General features: G+C 37.1%; 1 pseudogene; it reads right to left on the bottom strand.

The window, feature by feature from the left end:
- Nucleotides 1–280: 280 nt before the first annotated feature.
- On the bottom strand, nucleotides 281–1,176 carry LOC103240119 (COP9 signalosome complex subunit 5 pseudogene; annotated as a pseudogene).
- Nucleotides 1,177–11,810: the final 10,634 nt, after the last annotated feature.

Raw genomic sequence — 11,810 nt, 5'->3', positions numbered from 1 at the left:
TTCAAAACAGGGGAAATTAGAGGGGAAAAACCTAAGTCAAAAGGTAGCTAATGTAGACCAATGAATTTATGCAAAAAAAGAGAAGCAAAAAAAAAAAAAAAAAAAAAAAGGGGGCTATTTTTAAAAAAAAATTTAAAGAGTTTTATTACAGGATGTTAGTATTCAAGGCAGGCCAGAGCACCTTATACTTTTAATCCGATATTAGGTAACTAGTTTTAAAGTGTTACTTGAGTATTTTTCTCATATTGTCTTTTGGGCAAAAGCATTTCTCAGTGACTGTTTAAGAGATGTTACTCTGATCAAACAGTTTATCCTTAATAACTTGACACGTCAATCCATGGATAGCTTCTATTGTAGTTTTACTGCTGTCTCTGTTGGCTTTGGCACGTTTGTCTTCTGATTTTCGATCATGTGTTTCTAAACCCAACAATGAAACTCAGTGTACCCACCCAATATTTATTCCACAGAAACTGAAGCAATTTGCAACCCAAAGAGAATTTGAAATACAAGACTTCTAAGGCATAATATTGTTTGCAGTGTACAGCAAAGTCTTCTATTTTATTAAGCGGGATAGTCCGGTATTCAGAAGGTCCTTCATCAGGAGGTTTGTAGCCCTTTGGGTATGTCCTAAGAGCATCAAGATTCACTTTCCCTGCAGATATTGTTCTTGTTGGATCAATCACCACTGCTGTAAATGGTTCCTGGAACCGCTTATTGAGCAGCCGAGTACTAACATGATGCCAGAAAGGCAGCAGCCATGGCCAGGGTGCCTATAATACCATCTGATTGCATTTTTAAGGTGTCCAACCTTTTTGGCATTTTCTATGTATGTGGCCATGTACTCATATGCAGCAGCCTGAGAATTTTCTCGGGTTTCAGTGTCCTCCACAGGCAAAGTAAAACTACCCATAATAATCGTGGCTCCTTTCCTGGCATCAAACCCATCACTTCCAAGTTGCCCCCGATCTGGCATGCATCACCATCTTCAGTAGAGCCAATGCTGAGATTTTGCAGTACTTTAAAGCAATGGTGATTGGTAACCCAGGGCTTTGCTGCCAAGATTTCTTGCTGCTGCTTCTTGTCATATTTGTAGCTTTCATGGATACTCTGAGCTTCTTGCATGTTGTTGGCCAGTTCCCAGGTTTTTTGGACCATACCGCTCCTGGATGTCACCATCACTGAGGAATCAAAATTGTCGCCTCTATAACCAAGATGCAACTTTAGCTCCCTAGATCTCTGTGTGTGGGTTTCAGACCCTATGCACCACATGAGAAAACTCTTGTTTAAATTTTTTGTTTGTTTTATTTATTTATTTATTTATTTATTTATTGAGATGGAATCTCCCTCTGTCACCCAGGCTGGAGTGCAGTGGCATGATCTCAGCTCACTGCAGCCTCTGCCTCCTGGTTTCAAGTGATTCTCCTGCCTCAGCCTCTCAAGTAGCTGGGATTGCAAGCACACACCCCCATGCCCGGTTAATTTTTTGTATTTTTAGTAGAGGTGGGTTTCACCATGTTGACCAGGCTGGTCTCAAACTCTTGACCTCAGGTGATCTGCCCGCTTCAACCTCCCAAAGTGCTGGGATTACAGGCATGAGCCACCGCACCCAGCCAGAAGCAAACTCTTAACTAGATTCTTGAGACAGCCATAACACCTTTAATTTTTTTTTCGTAACAAGTCTTTCGCTTAAGTCATTTGGAGCAAGTAAATTTTGGCAGCATCACTTTAATTTCAAAATCAGTAACTGTATATTTTTAAAATGTTATCTATTTTACAAAAGACACTATTTTATTATGTGTGATATGATTATCTTTTAACTGAATACTAGAAATTAAACTATGTGACTTGCAACTGATTTTTATAGCATTATTTCTATAGTTAAAAACATCTAAAGGCCAATTTTCCCGCTGTATTCAACCGATGTGTCAATCACCAAGCCATGCACAACCTCATAAAGAATCTACTGAAACAATTTCACATTTACCTCTCTGTATTTTTGCAGTGTACACTGGTGAGAAATCTCCCAAACACCTGAAGATAGCTTTGTTTCACAGTAAGTCAAAGAAAAAGTATGTAGCAAAACTGTTAAGTGTTATATAAACCAAGGTTCATTTGCATTGTATTCAAGTGGTAAATGCATGGGATATATAAACAATATATATTTAGTATATTAATCCTCTCTAGTAGGAAAGGCAGCCATTCAGGCAAACCATCTTTAGTAGAGTAGGTAAAATGAAGGCTGGGTGGACAACGTTGGTTGCCTGCTCCATAGCCATTGCTTCTTATTATAGCCTTGTTTCTTACTTGTGCACTCTGCTATTGTTTACTTATTAGGCAGCCATCTGTTTCATTGGTCCTTCCCCAGCTCGAGGGGCAGAATGTTGATTAGCTTAAGCCAATCAGAATAATCCCATTCCATTGACAATATTAGTATAGAGTGATACATTATAAAAACCAGGCCAATAAGAAGATAGAGGCATGAGATAGAAAAATTTTTCTTCTAAAAATATGCAAATTGGGCATTCATTCTATTCTGAGTATTCTCACTTGAGTTTGAGATGCCTGAATCTGCCGCAGCTATGTATTCGGCTAAGATTTCCCTCCTAGGAACACCTCATGTCAAAGATACCCCCAGTCTCATTTACCTCACATGACAAATCAATGTAATAAAAATAAATTGCTCTTATTGACATCATTCAAAGACAAATTTGCGTATATAGACTCACAAAACCTATGGAATTATTCTTACAGTGGAAAATTCAGAAATTATAGCAGGCAATGGAGGAGATAGTTAAGTGATTTTATAATACAAGCATCCTGATGGCCTTTTCATAAACTCAAGTCTATATATCTCTTTGTTTGCTTGTTTTATTTTTTTAACATTTTCCCCTAAGTCTTCTTTACTTCCTTTCTTGCATAGGCTTTTCTCATACCTTGGATTGATTCTTTCCATGCCTTTCTCTATGCTCATATGAGGATATTATTTGCACACATAAAGGGATTATGGATGGAAGAGCTTGTTGTTCTTAAATCATTGTGCTTATCAAAAGGGGATCATATATTTGATTACATGCCATTTGCTTTTCAAACCAATTGTACATACCTACAAATAATCAGATGGCAATATAATGACCTGAAAAATTATTCCAAAATGGATATTAACAGTAATTTCCCTATTTAAGAATGTTGAGAATGTTTCCTTTTTCCCCACACTTATAAATACTGCTACAGTAAAATTTTGTGTTCACATGTACTTATGTTCATAGGCACTTCTATCAAGGATAAAAAGTGTAGGACACACACACAGACACACACATACACATACACACGCGTTTAGTTGACTATAGAATACATCTTATGAGATTGCTTACCAAAGGCACTATTTTTCTGAGATTATACTTTTGGAGTTCATTGTACTTTTCATTTGCAGAGTCAAATAAAAAAAAAAATAGAAAGAAAAACTGAGTTTACAATACCATGCTTAGGGTTCCTCAATTCTGGAATTGCATCATGTTAGGTATCTCAGGACTAGATTATTTTGCAGCCACTACTTTGCTACGGTGATACCACAACCCATCAAGCTTTTTATTGTTATTTTATTTAAAAACAATCTGACCACAAATATTTTTGGTATTTATTAATTTCATCTCATTTACAAGCGAGGCAAAATAAAGTACTCATGGATGACAAATAGTTCAGTTTCTATTCTCATCTCTTCAATTTAAAAGTCAGCACTCAGAATTGACACTGCACTCTTAGGAGGTATCTAGTTTTCTGAAGAGACAGATGTGTAACATCAGTCGCCAGACCTGAAGTGGAATTGGCAGTATTTCTTTTCTCTTCTTTTTTTTTTTTTTTTTTTTTTTTTTTTTTTAAGGCGGATTCTCGCCCTGTCTCCAGGCTGGAGTGCAGTGGCCGACTCTCTGCTCACTGCAAGCTCCGCCTCCCTGGTTCAAGCGATTCTCCTGCCTCAGCCTCCCGAGTAGCTGGGGTTACAGGCGCGTGCACGCCCAGCTAATTTTTGTATTTTTAGTAGAGACGGGTTTTCTCATGTTAGCCAGGATGGTCTCGATCTCCTGACCTGGTGATCCACCTGCCTCGGCCTCCCAAAGTGCTGGGATTACAGGCGTGAGCCACAGCGCCGGACCGGAATTGGCGTAATAGGTTGCTTTGGTAAAGCAGGAGGACATAAAGATAGTTAGACTGGAGTGCAAGGAAGCTCTTTACTAGTTTTTTCCTTCTGTATTAGTTCTGGAACTTGAGACTAGCAGACACATAAACACAGTTGACAAAAATACTACTGGCAAAGAGGCTTCAGATGGAGCATGTCTCCTCCCTCGCCAGAAGCAGCCATGTTGGCAGGCTAACACATAGAGGGTTGCCTCCCTCTTCCATCCACTCCTTAGAGAGAGATCAGTTTCATCTGTCAGGCTGGCACCTTTAATATGCACAGAAATCCACATGAAAATCAGAGATTGAGAAGGATCTTCATTAGCAAGTGACCCCAGGGAGAGGAAACTTCTAGAAGACACAGGACATAGCATAATGTGGAAAATGGAAGCGATATGGTTGTTGAAAGTGTTCATTACTAATGCTGAAGCGACTTATGCTACATTAAATGAAATACAAGAACAAGGTATATGAACAAAGTTAGGGAAAATGGAATTAGCACTTCACTCATAATACTGTTCAGTCCAGTCCGTGGTTATCTTTCCAGCAGATTCATCTTAATGAAATTATGGCTAAAATTGAATCTGTCTGATGTCACAATATCTTGCAGTATGAAAGAGAATCATTCACTACATAATGCCCTGTTGAGCATAACAGGCAAAGGAATATTAACCCTAACAGTTTTCAATATTGACTTAGCTGTCAGAGAGCCCTGAATTATAGGAGAAACTTTGTCATTATCTACTCAAAACCCAGGAAACTGACACCCTTTGTCTCTGTCTTTCTCAACTAGTATAATTCAAATATTCCTTAAAATTACAAAGATAAAATACCATGATTCACATAATCTCCAGGAGGTATTTATAGGTGATCTAAATTCATTCTGACATCTCTATGCAATGAATTACACAGAATATTAAAAGCCACAGTTTTTAACAGGGGGTCCAGGTCAAGGCAAAATTGTATGTTATATGCGGGAGACAATAGAGAGCAGCTCAGATTTCAGAGTCCGGAGCAAGTCAATCTCAGTTAAAATTCCTGTTTCATCATTATTTGCCATGAAACTTTAAACAAATACCCTTTCTGCATCATGATTTCCTTATCTGCAAAATGTGGTTGAGAATAATTATAACACCTACATTAGAGATTGTTGTGAAGCTATAAGACAATGTTACAGGTACCCAGCAAATCTTAGCAAGTATCATTTGACTATTTGTTTTCCATACTCTATTGCTTAAATACTTGATTACTTATATCACCATCAACAGCTGTAAGAAGAAAGGTCAAGAAAGTCCCCATTTTTCTCTTAGAATTTAAGTCAATGTGTTACCTCTCTCAGTGCTCTTTAGCTCTTGAGGATTTTTTTTTTATTTCTTTCTTTGTCTAATTGTACAGTTAAGGGCTTTATCATCTGCAACAGATATGGCAGTAGCTATAAATAAATTGGGAAGGTATTTCAGGCCCAGAAATATGATTTTTGTATCACAGAGTAGGTACCAATTTCGTCTAAACATGTAGCCTGCATTCTACAAATACTCAAATCAACTAAAGCAGATATCAAAGCAATAAAAATTAAAGACTGATATGTGTTTTGTTTTCTGGAAAAAAAACAAACAAACAAACTTCAGAAATGTTTGCCAATAGAAGATTTTTATTTATGCTCCTTTATCTAAACTTTTCATATTCTTTTAATTCTATATAAATAGAAGTTATCAATCAGTCCTACCTTCCCTTTTCTCCAGGTTTCAAAAAGATCTAGAAAAAATAAAACACAAAAAATTAATTAGCAGAAGTATCACCAAAAGTAACAAGTTTTATTTTTCAAAATATACTTAAGCTACATTTTTCTTCAAAATTTTATTAAATTTACCTCTTTTTGGCTATCTACATCTGCATGTTCAGATGCAGTAGCCACTTAACGTCATATAACTACCCCCTGCTTAAAATATGGCTAGCACAAGTTGAGATCTAATTGAGTGTAAGTTGCACACCGGGTTTCACAAACTTAATTTGAAAAAAAAGGATGAAAAATATATGGTTAATTTTTATATTGATAGCATATTGAATGATGATATTTGAGATAGCTTGGGTTAAATAAAATATATTACAAAATTAATTTCACTTTTACTTTTGAAAATTGTGGTTACTGGAAAATCGAACAGCATATGGGTCTTGCATTTGGGACTTCCATTTATTTCTATTGAATGATGCTGCTCAAGACTTATAGAAGGCAAACATTCCAGGGGCCAAAAAAATTAACTACCATTTTAGAAATAAAAATTTACTTTAGAAACTTAAATCCAGAATTTCACCTCTAAATGCAATGGAGTATTGCTCTTTCTAAGGACAACTAGGGAAAACAGATTTATTATGGGTAATAAAACCCAAAATTAAAACCAAAAAAAGTCTGTTTGAAGGTATCAGAGAGTTACTAAGACAACCAGCACTTGAAAGACGAGAATCTTAGTAGGAAGGCCAATGCAGAGATGTGAGCTGAAATTCAAGAGTTAGAGACCCCTGTGGCCTTTGCTGGGAAGGAAGGCAAGGAAGCCAACAGAGCTTCTGGTAATCTTAAAGAGATGAAGAGACAAAAGTTGGAGTATAGGATTGCCAAACATCTAGGACTTGAGATCCACGATCTTGGAGACGTGGGAATGAAAAGGAACTAAGCCCAATACTAGTGGATTTCCACTTTAGATGTCAGTCAAATTATTAAACTGTTCATGGGCAAAGGACTATTAGGTTGGTGCAAAAGTGATTCTGGTTTTTGCCATTAAAAGTAATAGCAAAAAAAAAAAAAAAAAAAAAAATTACTTTTCCACCAACATAATACAATATAAATCACAGTCTCTAAAATGTAGTATAATAAAGACTACAAGTTCCCTATTGGAATCCTTGGAGGACCACACCATATTGGGAAGAACCAGAGTTTGATGGAATATTGGTAGATAGAGCCCCTACTATATGTATCTGCCAGAGGAGAATGAACTTTCTATAAATATAGCACCATTTAGAGTCTCTAAATTTTTGTATATACAATGTTAGTTACTATATTAAAAATTACTAAACATTTTAAGAGACAGGACCCAAGGGACAAAAAGTGTACATAATCAACAGATGTATAGATGACCCAGTTAGTTAAGTTATCAGATATGAAATTTGATTTATATGTTTAAAACATAAATGACAGATACAGAAACAATCTAATGGAAACTCTATAACTAAAAATGCAATTACAGAATTTAGTATCTCAATAGATGGGTTTAATAGCAGGAGATAGGATTATGAACTCTAAAATAGGTCAGTGGGAAATACTGGGATTACTCAGAGAGCAAAAATGATGAAAAGTGTGCAAAAGAGGCTAAGATACATATGGGTCTCAGTAAAATATTCCAATAAGGAATATCATCGGATTCCTGGAAGGGAGGAGAGAGACAACAGGCAGTGATCACATTCAAACAGACACTGGCTGAGAATTTTCCAAAACTGTCAAAAGATATCAACCTGAGAAGCCAAGAAGCCCTACAAAACTGACTAGGATAAACATGAAGGAAATCACATTAGGTACATCATAGAAAAACTTTGGAAAAACAAAGACTGAGGGATAATCTTAAATGCATGGGGGTTCAGAGTTGGGGGGCAAGAACTAGCAGACTGCTCATTTGCTAGAAGAAGAAAAAAATACAACCTGGCAAATTGTAAAGCTGGATGAAATTAGGCATCAAAAGAGTCTTGCAAAGCTCATAATTCAACATCTTTGGAAAGGTTGCTGCAGATTAACATACGCCACATGCAACCCTCAAACTAATCCACAAAGAGAAATGGTTAGTTAGCTGTAACAAATTATAGTTATTACAAGGGTGCCTAAGGTTGTTAGTTCTCTGCTAACTATGGGGGCACCATCTATCAGAACAAAAGAGCAATAATGAGTGAAAATTTTTAAAGATGGTTCGTTTTTAAAATTATTTTATTAGACCTTAACATTGTTCATAATTTTAGCTTAAGTTACCAATAAATAATGTTGAAAAATTCTTTTGAGAGTTGTAACGAGCTGCTATTGTAATGATACAACCCGAATTCCTGTTTATATAAAGGCAATAAACTGAATAGATCAGCCTTATAAACAATATTATCACCTAAATAATTTATAAACTACAAAAGTGTGCCAGTTACTTCTTCTATTTATATTTGTTCACATCTTCCTCTAATTCTCCTTTATCACCAGTAATAAAGGTGAGAAGAGTGACTATTTGCTGCAGTATATACATACAAACTAAAACAGATCACAGCAGGAAGATGCCTCTATCAAATATCACTGAGAAACTCCAATAATAGAGAAGAAGTAGAAAGGCAAGATGCTCACAGCCATATATGTAAATGTCAATCATTGTATACTATAAGTGAATTGGTTCCATCACTGCCTGATGTACTTTGAGACCTAGATCATATGGTCTATTGTGAGCTGAATTCACTTTTCTGTGATCTAACTTCTTATGACCTCTTATGATGTCAACAATCTTCAGCGCCTCTTCCTCAGCCATTTATTCACTCATTCATCCACTTATTCTGCAGATATTTATTGAATGCCCACTATGTGACAGGCACTTTTTTTTTTTTTTTTTTTTTTTGGAGACAGAGTGTCTGTCGCCCAGCCTGGAGTGCAGTGGTGCAATCTTGGCTCACTGCAACCTCCACCTCCCAGGTTCAAGTGATTCTCCTGCTTCAGTCTCCCGAGTAGCTGGGACTACAGGTGCCCACCACCACGCCTGGCTCATATTTGTATTTTTAGTAGAGATGGAGTTTCACCATGTTGGCCAGGCTGGTCTCAAACTCTTGACCTCAGGTGATCCACCTACTTCGGCCTCCCAAAATGCTCGGATTACAGGCGTGAGCCACCGCGGCCGGCCTGACAGGGAATATTCTATATATGGTGCCTACATGGAAGAGACAAGTTAATTAAATAACTAATGATAAGGAGAAAAATTAGGTAGGGAAGAGGCCAGAAATTGATGGGATGCAATTTTAGGTAGGTTAGCTAAGGAAGATAATAGTAAGAAGGGAAAGTTAAAGATGACCAAAGTAAGGAATGGAGAATTTGGGGGTGAGAATTCCAGGTAGAGAGTCCAACAAATACAAGAGCCATAGATCAGGAGGAGGGCTGATATGTTCAAGAACAAGGAAGCCCATGAGACTGGAGCAGAGAGATATAGGGGAATATATTGGGAGATGTTATCAGCAAGGGAACTAGGAGCAAGTTCATAAAGGGTCTTATTAGGTCATTTAAAAACTTTGGTTTTTACTCTAAATGAGATGGGATGTCACTGGAGAATGCTGAGCACAGGGTTATGTGACCGAAGGTAGATTGTAAGGGAAGACTCTTGGTGTGTGGAAGACATACATTGAAAGAGGCTAAGCATGGCAGTAGGAAGACCAGTTAAGAAGCTGTTACAGGCCGGGCGCGGTGGCTCAAGCTTGTAATCCCAGCACTTTAGGAGGCCGAGACGGGCGGATCACGAGGTCAGAACATCAAGACCATCCTGGCTAACACGATGAAACCTCGTCTCTACTAAAAAACACAAAAAACTAGCCGGGCGTGGTGGCGGGCACCTGTAGTCCCAGCTACTCGGGAGGCTGAGGCAGGAGAATGGCGTGAACCCGGGGAGGCAGAGCTTGCAGTGAGCTGAGATCCGGCCACTGCACCCTAGCCTGGGCGATAGAGCGAGACTCTCTCTCTCAAAAAAAAAAAAAAAAGTAGCTGTTACAATAATCCAGGCATAAGATAATGATATGTTAATGTCACGTGGTACTATAGCAGATGGTGAGAGAACACTGGATTTATTTTACAAATTCTATTCATGAATTCTCTTCTACTTGTTCTATTTATTCATTTATTTATTCCTTATAAAATAAACCCAGAGGAGCTCATTCTCCCCTTTGACCATGAGAGAACACAGCAAAAAGCCAACATCTATGAACCAGAAACCAGGCTCTCACCAAACTCTGAATCTACTAACACATTGATCATAAACTTCTCAGTCTCCAGAACATGAGAAAAATATGTCTATTGTTTATAAACTGCCCAGATTATGGACACCCATAGAGCCAACAGAGTTTACTATGGATTAGCTATAAGGAATGGTAAAAGTTAAGGATGGCCATAAGTTTTTTTGTCTAAATAGCAAGGGGAAATGTACTAGGCATCAACTAAAGTAGAGATTGTGGAAGAGCAGATTTGGGGAATCTCAGTTCTGGACATGTTAAGTTTGAGATATTGGATACACAGTTAAGTGGTGAATCTTATTCTGTGTTTCTTATGGCAAGGAAGAGTTTAAAAGTGAAACTAATTTAAAAGTAAGTACTCTGTAATTTTTCACAGTTAATTATCTAGATTCAGTCATATGTAGTGGATCATGTTTGTTATCCCAGCTACTCAGGAGACTGAGATGAGAGGATCCCTTGAGTCCAGGAGTTCAAATCTGCAGCGAGCCATGGTGGCATCACTGTAGCCCAGTCTAGAGAACAGAGTGAGACCTTGACTCTTAAAAAACTTATTTGGATTGATAATGTGACTTGTTGGAAGATACACACCGTTTCTGTGCCGGAAAAGAAATCCATAGGACCCAATGTTGATTATTCATAGAACTTTATGGTTTTAAAGACATGACATAGAGTAATCAAATGGCTTCCCGCTGTGAATACACTGAGTTAAGAGAAATAAATTATCTTTCTCTGAAGTTATACATTTTGGATTATGTAAATCTGCAGTTGTCAGTCACCATCACTCTGATTGCATTTCATTCTACCACAGAGGACTATGAGGGCAACCCACAGCCGGAAGGAATGCTGAGAAGTGGAACACAGTTTCATGTCCTGTGTCAGCCTTGACTAAAACAAACTTCACACTAGGAGTTCACAGTTACCTGAGTCAATAAATTCCTTTTATTAAAAAAAAAATTAGACTATTTTGAACTGGACATCTCTCATATGAAACAATACAAGTTAAAAATATTTTATAAAAAATCAAATCTTTAGAGATTAATTCATTTCCACATGTAAAAATGGAGGCACATCAAAATGATAACATTTATTTTGCTGATTTTTTTTTTTCAGAATTTCTTTGAGGAACAACTCAGATTGTGCAGTATAAAATTATCCACTAATTCTGAAAGAAAAATTTATTAATGATTTATTCTTATACTTCCTAGAGCCAACCTTCAATTATCTGTGTAAATCGAAGACAAAACTACCGAAGATAAAATTGATACCCCCAAGAAAATTCCAAATCTACACTGAAATCAACTATTTTCATTCCCTATGTATTTTTTATAGAAATTCCAAGTTAATGTGTGACTAGTATTTCCATAATTTAACCAACTTCCTATAGTCATCATTCTTTTGTTGAAAATACCAAATCTAAAATTGAAGTGACTATGGAGAGAAAACCCAAGTTCACTGACCATGTAAATTCTATAATTTGCCTTGCATAATTAAGAATTTATTCTATTAGCAATCAGGAGCCCAGAAAACTTTCCAGGAGAAATTGAGTTAAAATTAAATCAGTAAGGCCGGGCACGGTGGCTGGCGCCTGTAATCCCAGCACTTTGGGAGGCTGCGGCAGGCAGATCACAAGGTCAGGAGAT

This window comes from Chlorocebus sabaeus, chromosome 13 (assembly GCF_047675955.1).
Source record: "Chlorocebus sabaeus isolate Y175 chromosome 13, mChlSab1.0.hap1, whole genome shotgun sequence".
Lineage (NCBI taxonomy): Eukaryota > Metazoa > Chordata > Mammalia > Primates > Cercopithecidae > Chlorocebus > Chlorocebus sabaeus.
The sequence above is the reverse complement of the archived record's forward strand: the minus strand, read 5'-3'. Positions and strand labels throughout refer to the sequence as shown.